The sequence below is a fragment of the Apium graveolens genome, chromosome 8 (assembly GCF_009905375.1).
Source record: "Apium graveolens cultivar Ventura chromosome 8, ASM990537v1, whole genome shotgun sequence".
Taxonomy (NCBI): domain Eukaryota; kingdom Viridiplantae; phylum Streptophyta; class Magnoliopsida; order Apiales; family Apiaceae; genus Apium; species Apium graveolens.
The window spans coordinates 35,170,885-35,176,370 of NC_133654.1; the positions used below are offsets into that span (position 1 = coordinate 35,170,885).

At 42.1% G+C, this 5,486-nt stretch overlaps 1 non-coding gene across 1 annotated transcript; it reads right to left on the minus strand.

The window, feature by feature from the left end:
• Window positions 1-1,036: 1,036 nt before the first annotated feature.
• On the minus strand, window positions 1,037-1,143 carry LOC141681430 (small nucleolar RNA R71). The gene has a single exon (XR_012558864.1). It is a non-coding gene; the product is annotated as a small nucleolar RNA R71 (small nucleolar RNA).
• Window positions 1,144-5,486: the final 4,343 nt, after the last annotated feature.

Consider the following 5,486-nt stretch of genomic DNA (forward strand, 5'->3'; position numbering starts at 1 on the left):
AGTACAATGAAAGTTGGCTTTTATCAGTTTAGTGTTATTCGATTAATATCATCACTGTCACATGCTATGGTAATAATAATGGCTATAGAAGGAAGTAATAATGAAGTTGTGATCTCATGAGTGTTTTATTATTGATAAATTGAAGTGTTAGTTAAGTGATTAATTAAGTAGTTAATTATAGTTAATATTTAATCAACAATTTAAAGTGTTAGTATCTTAACATTGAGAAGTAATCATACATTGGTGAGTGAATTTAATTAGACAATAATTTAGTCTGAGTCTCTGAGGGAACGAACTAGAAAGTATTCTATATTACTTGCGAACGCGTATACTTGCGTGAATATTAGCGCGTGTTTTCGTCCTAACAAGTTTTTGGCGCCGCTGCCGGGGACTCAGCGTATTTGTTTAGTTTATGTACTTACCATCATTGGTCATTAGGACTCAGTGATTAGGACGTAGTAGTTACTTATTTTTTTTTCCGGTTGTGTTTCAGGTACTTTAGCAAGCGTTTATGCAAACTCGTTCTCGTGCTTGCAAGAGGACTTTAGATACAGCTGAGGAGACAGACGAAGTTCTTGATATTCCGGAGAAGTTAGATTTTGAGGATTCGGATTCAGGAACTGAGCAGAAAGAACCAGTAAACATGGGAGATCGTATTGTTCAAGCTGATCCAGCTCTTATGGATTTTTCTCGGCCTAAAATTGATGACATTCAGTCAAGCATCCTTCATCCGGCTATTCAAGCTAACACCTTTGAAATCAAGCCGGGCACTATTCAGATGGTGCAGAATTCTGTTTCTTTTGGAGGAGCGGCAACTGAAGACCCCAACATGCACATAAGGAATTTTGTCGAGATCTGCAGCACTTTTAAGTATAATGGCGTGACTGATGAGGCTATCAAGTTGAGGCTTTTCCCATTCTCACTGAGGGACAAGGCTAAAGACTGGTTACATTCTGAACCAGCTGGGTCCATCACTACGTGGCAAGATCTTGCGCAAAAGTTTCTGGTGAAGTTTTATCCGATGGCAAAGACTGCTGCTATGAGGAGTGCTCTTACTCAGTTTGCGCAGCAACCTACAGAATCTATGTGCGAGGCTTGGGAATGTTACAAGGAAATGTTGAGAAAATGTCCACATCATGGAATGCCGGATTGGATGGTGATCACTGGTTTCTATAATGGTTTGGGGGCCCAATCTCGGCCCATGCTCGATGCAGCAGCTGGAGGCGCCTTATGGGCTAAAAGCTATACTGAGGCGTATAATCTTATAGAGACGATGGCTGCAAATGAGCATCAAAACCCAACTCAGAGGATGACGTCAGGCAAGGTAGCAGGTATTCTGAAAGTTGATGCAGCCACCGCTATTGCAGCCCAGCTCCAAGCGCTATCAATGAAGGTTGATTCTTTGGCTACGTATGGAGTTAATCAAATAGCTATGGTTTGTGAGCTTTGTGCAGGTTCTCATGCTATGGATCAGTGTTCTCTTGTCAACGAATCCATTCAGTATGTGAATAATTATCAGCGATAACAGCAGCCTGTGCCAGCGACCTATCATCCTAACAGCAGAAATCATCCAAATTTCAGCTGGGGGAATAATCAGAATGTTATTCAGCCATCATATCAGCAAGGAGTGAGTAAACAGTTTAACCCACCTGGATTCCAGCAACCACAGCAGTATGCTACAAGGCAATCATATCCTCAACAGGGAAGTGCAGCTGCACCTACTAGTGCTGATTTTGAGGAACTTAAGCTGTTGTGCAAGAGTCAGGCGGTTTCTATCAAGACCTTGGAAAATTAAATCGGTCAATTAGCCAATGCAGTGCTCAATCGTCAACCTGGTACTCTTCCCAGTGACACGGAAGTACCAGGCAGAAAGGAAGCTAAAGAGCAAGTCAAGGCTATTACCTTAAGGTCTGGAAAAGTAGCTGATGCTGAAAAGGCAAAAGAAGTAGAAGCTGAAATTAGAGGTGAAGAATCTACGTAAAATGAGAAAGCGGCGGAACCAAGGAAGACTACTGTTGAACACACTCTGCCTGAGGCTAATACAGGGGAGAAACAGCTCTATCCTCCACCACCTTTTCTTAAGAGATTGCAGCAACAAAAGCTGGATAGACAGTTCGGAAAGTTTCTGGAGGTGTTCAAGAAACTTCACATCAATATACCTTTCGCTGAGGCTCTTGAACAAATGCCTAGTTATACGAAGTTTATGAAGACTATTCTTTCAAGGAAGGTGAAACTGGATGACCTTGAAACTGTTGCTCTCACGGAAGAATGTAGCGCTGTTCTGCAGCAAAAGTTACCACCAAAACTGAAAGATCCAGGAAGCTTCACAATTCCTTGCACTATTGGCAATCTAACATTTGACAAGTGCCTTTGTGATTTGGGAGCAAGCATTAATCTAATGCCGTTGTCGATCTTTAAAAAGTTGGATCTGCCTGATCCAAAACCTACATACATGTCGCTACAATTGGCTGACCGTTCCATTACTTACCCAAGGGGCATAGTTGAGGATGTGCTCGTCAAGGTAGATAAGCTCTTCTTTCCAGCAAATTTTGTTATTCTGGATTTTGAGGAAGATAAGAAGATTCCCATAATCTTGGGAAGGCCTTTCTTGGCTACTGGCCGTACCTTGATAGATGTGCAAAAAGGTGAACTTACTATGCGGGTCCAAGATCAGGATGTGACCTTCAACGTATTCAAGGCAATGAAATTCCCTACAGAAGATGAGGAGTGCTTAAAAGTGGATGTGATTGATTCTGCGGTTACTTCGGAACTCGATCACATGCTAATGTCTGATGCATTGGAAAAGGCCTTAGTGGGGGATTTTGACAGCGATGATGAAGATAGCAACGAGCAATTACAATATCTGAACGCTTCTCCCTGGAAGCGAAAGCTGGACATACCATTTAAATCTCTTGGTACTTCTGACCTTAAGAACGCTGAAGGGAAGCTCAAACCATCAATAGAGGAAGCACCTATCTTGGAGCTCAAGCCATTACCTGAGCACTTGAGGTATGCTTTTTTAGGTGATTCATCTACGTTACCTGCTATTATTTCATCTGACCTTTCAGGTAGTGAGGAAGACAAGCTCTTAAGGATTTTGAGAGAATTCAAATCGGCTATAGGATGGACCATAGCAGACATCAAGGGGATAAGTCCTTCATATTGTATGCATAAAATTCTGCTAGAGGAAGGTAGTAAGCCAACTATGGAACAGCAGCGAAGATTGAATCCCATCATGAAGGAGGTGGTGAAGAAAGAAATTCTGAAATGGCTAGATGCAGGCATCATTTATCCTATTTCTGACAACTCGTGAGTGAGCCCCGTATAATGTGTACCTAAGAAGGGAGGTATCACTGTGGTCGCAAATGAAAAGAATGAGCTCATCCCTACTCGAACAGTTACAGGATGGAGAGTATGCATGGATTATAGAAAATTAAACAAAGCCACAAGGAAGGATGACTTCCCTCTTCCATTTATTGATCAGATGCTTGACAGATTGGCGGGACATGAGTATTTTTGTCTTCTGGATGGTTATTCCGGGTATAATCATATTTGTATTACACCAGAGGATCAGGAAAAGACTACCTTCACTTGTCCATTTGGCACGTTTGCTTTTCGCAGAGTTTCGTTTGGGTTATGTGGCGCCCCGGCCACCTTTCAGAGATATATGATGGCTATATTCTCTGACATGATTGGAAATAACGTCGAAGTGTTCATGGATGACTTCTCCGTCTTTGGACACTCATATGATGAATGTTTGAATAATCTGCGCGCCGTACTCAAAAGATGCGTGGAAACTAATTTGGTGCTCAATTGTGAGAAATGTCATTTTATGGTGCGTGAAGGCATTATGCTTGGGCATAAGGTCTCTAGCAAGGGCCTGAAGGTGGACAAGGCCAAGGTGGGAGTCATTGAAAATCTTCCCCCACCAAATTCTGTGAAAGGAATCCGTAGTTTTCTTGGTCATGCGGGTTTTTATCTGCGATTCATCAAGGACTTTTCAAAGATATCTAAGCCGTTGTGCAATTTGCTTGAGAAAGATGTGCCTTTCAAATTTGATGATGAATGTTTGGCAGCATTCGAGACTCTCAAGAAGAGTTTGATCACTGCACCAGTTATTACAGCACCAGATTGGACAGAACCGTTTGAGATGATGTGTGATGTGAGTGATTATGTGGTAGGTGCAGTTCTGGGACAGCGCAAGAAAAATCTCTTCCATGTGGTCTACTATGCGAATAAGACTTTAAATGCTGCCCAATTGAACTACACCACTACTGAGAAGGAGCTTTTGGCTATAGTCTTTGGTTTTGAGAAATTTGGATCTTATCTGCTTGGTACGAAAGTAACAGTATTCACTGATCATGCAGCTATTCGCTATCTGGTTTCTAAGAAGGATTCGAAGCCGAGACTCATTCGTTGGGTGCTTTTACTTCAGGAATTTGAGTTAGAGATCAAAGATAGAAAAGGTACTGAGAATCAAGTAGCTGACCATCTCTCTAGGTTGGAGAATCCCGATTCTACTTCACAAGATAGGACGTTAATCAATGAATCTTTTTCGGATGAGCGGTTGTTTGCAATTCAGGAGGAAGAACCATGGTTTGCAGATATTATAAACTATCTCGTCAGCAATATAATGCCTCCTAATTTGACATCCGCTCAAAAGAAGAAGTTTCTGCATGAGGTGAAGTGGTATATGTGGGATGAACCATATTTGTTTAGACAGGGAGCTGACCAGATAATCAGGAGATGTATCCCGTTCTGTGAGACGGAGGGGATATTACGAGACTGCCATTCCACGGTTTATGGTGGACACTATGGTGGTGAGAAGACGGCAGCTCGTATTCTGCAAGCAGGTTTTTTCTGGCCTACTTTGTTCAAGGATGCTCATCAGTTTGTTTTAAGGTGTGATCGTTGCCAAAGAGTGGGAAATTTGTCAAGGAAGGATGAAATGCCATTAAATGTGATGCTTGAAGTCGAGGTCTTTGATGTATGGGGAATCGATTTCATGGGGCCTTTTATCTCGTCTGGCAATAATTAGTACATCTTGCTGGCAGTCGATTATGTCTCAAAATGGGTCGAAGTTAAAGCTTTACCGACAAATGATGCAAAGGCAGTGCTAAATTTTCTTCATAAGCAAATTTTCACAAGGTTTGGCACACCTCGGGTAATCATAAGTGATGAAGGATCGCATTTTTGCAACCGTAAGTTCACTTCTATGATGCAGCGTTATAATGTGAATCATCGAGTAGCTACTGCCTATCATCCACAAATAAATGGTCAAGCGGAAGTGTCTAACAGAGAGATAAAGCGCATTCTAGAGAAGGTTGTTTGTCCGTCAAGGAAGGATTGGTCTTTAAAGCTCGATGAAGCTGTTTGGGCTTACAGAACAGCATACAAAACTCCACTTGGGATGTCACCGTTTCAGTTGATGTACGGTAAGGGATGTCATCTACCTGCGGAGCTTGAGCATAAGTCCTACTGGGCAT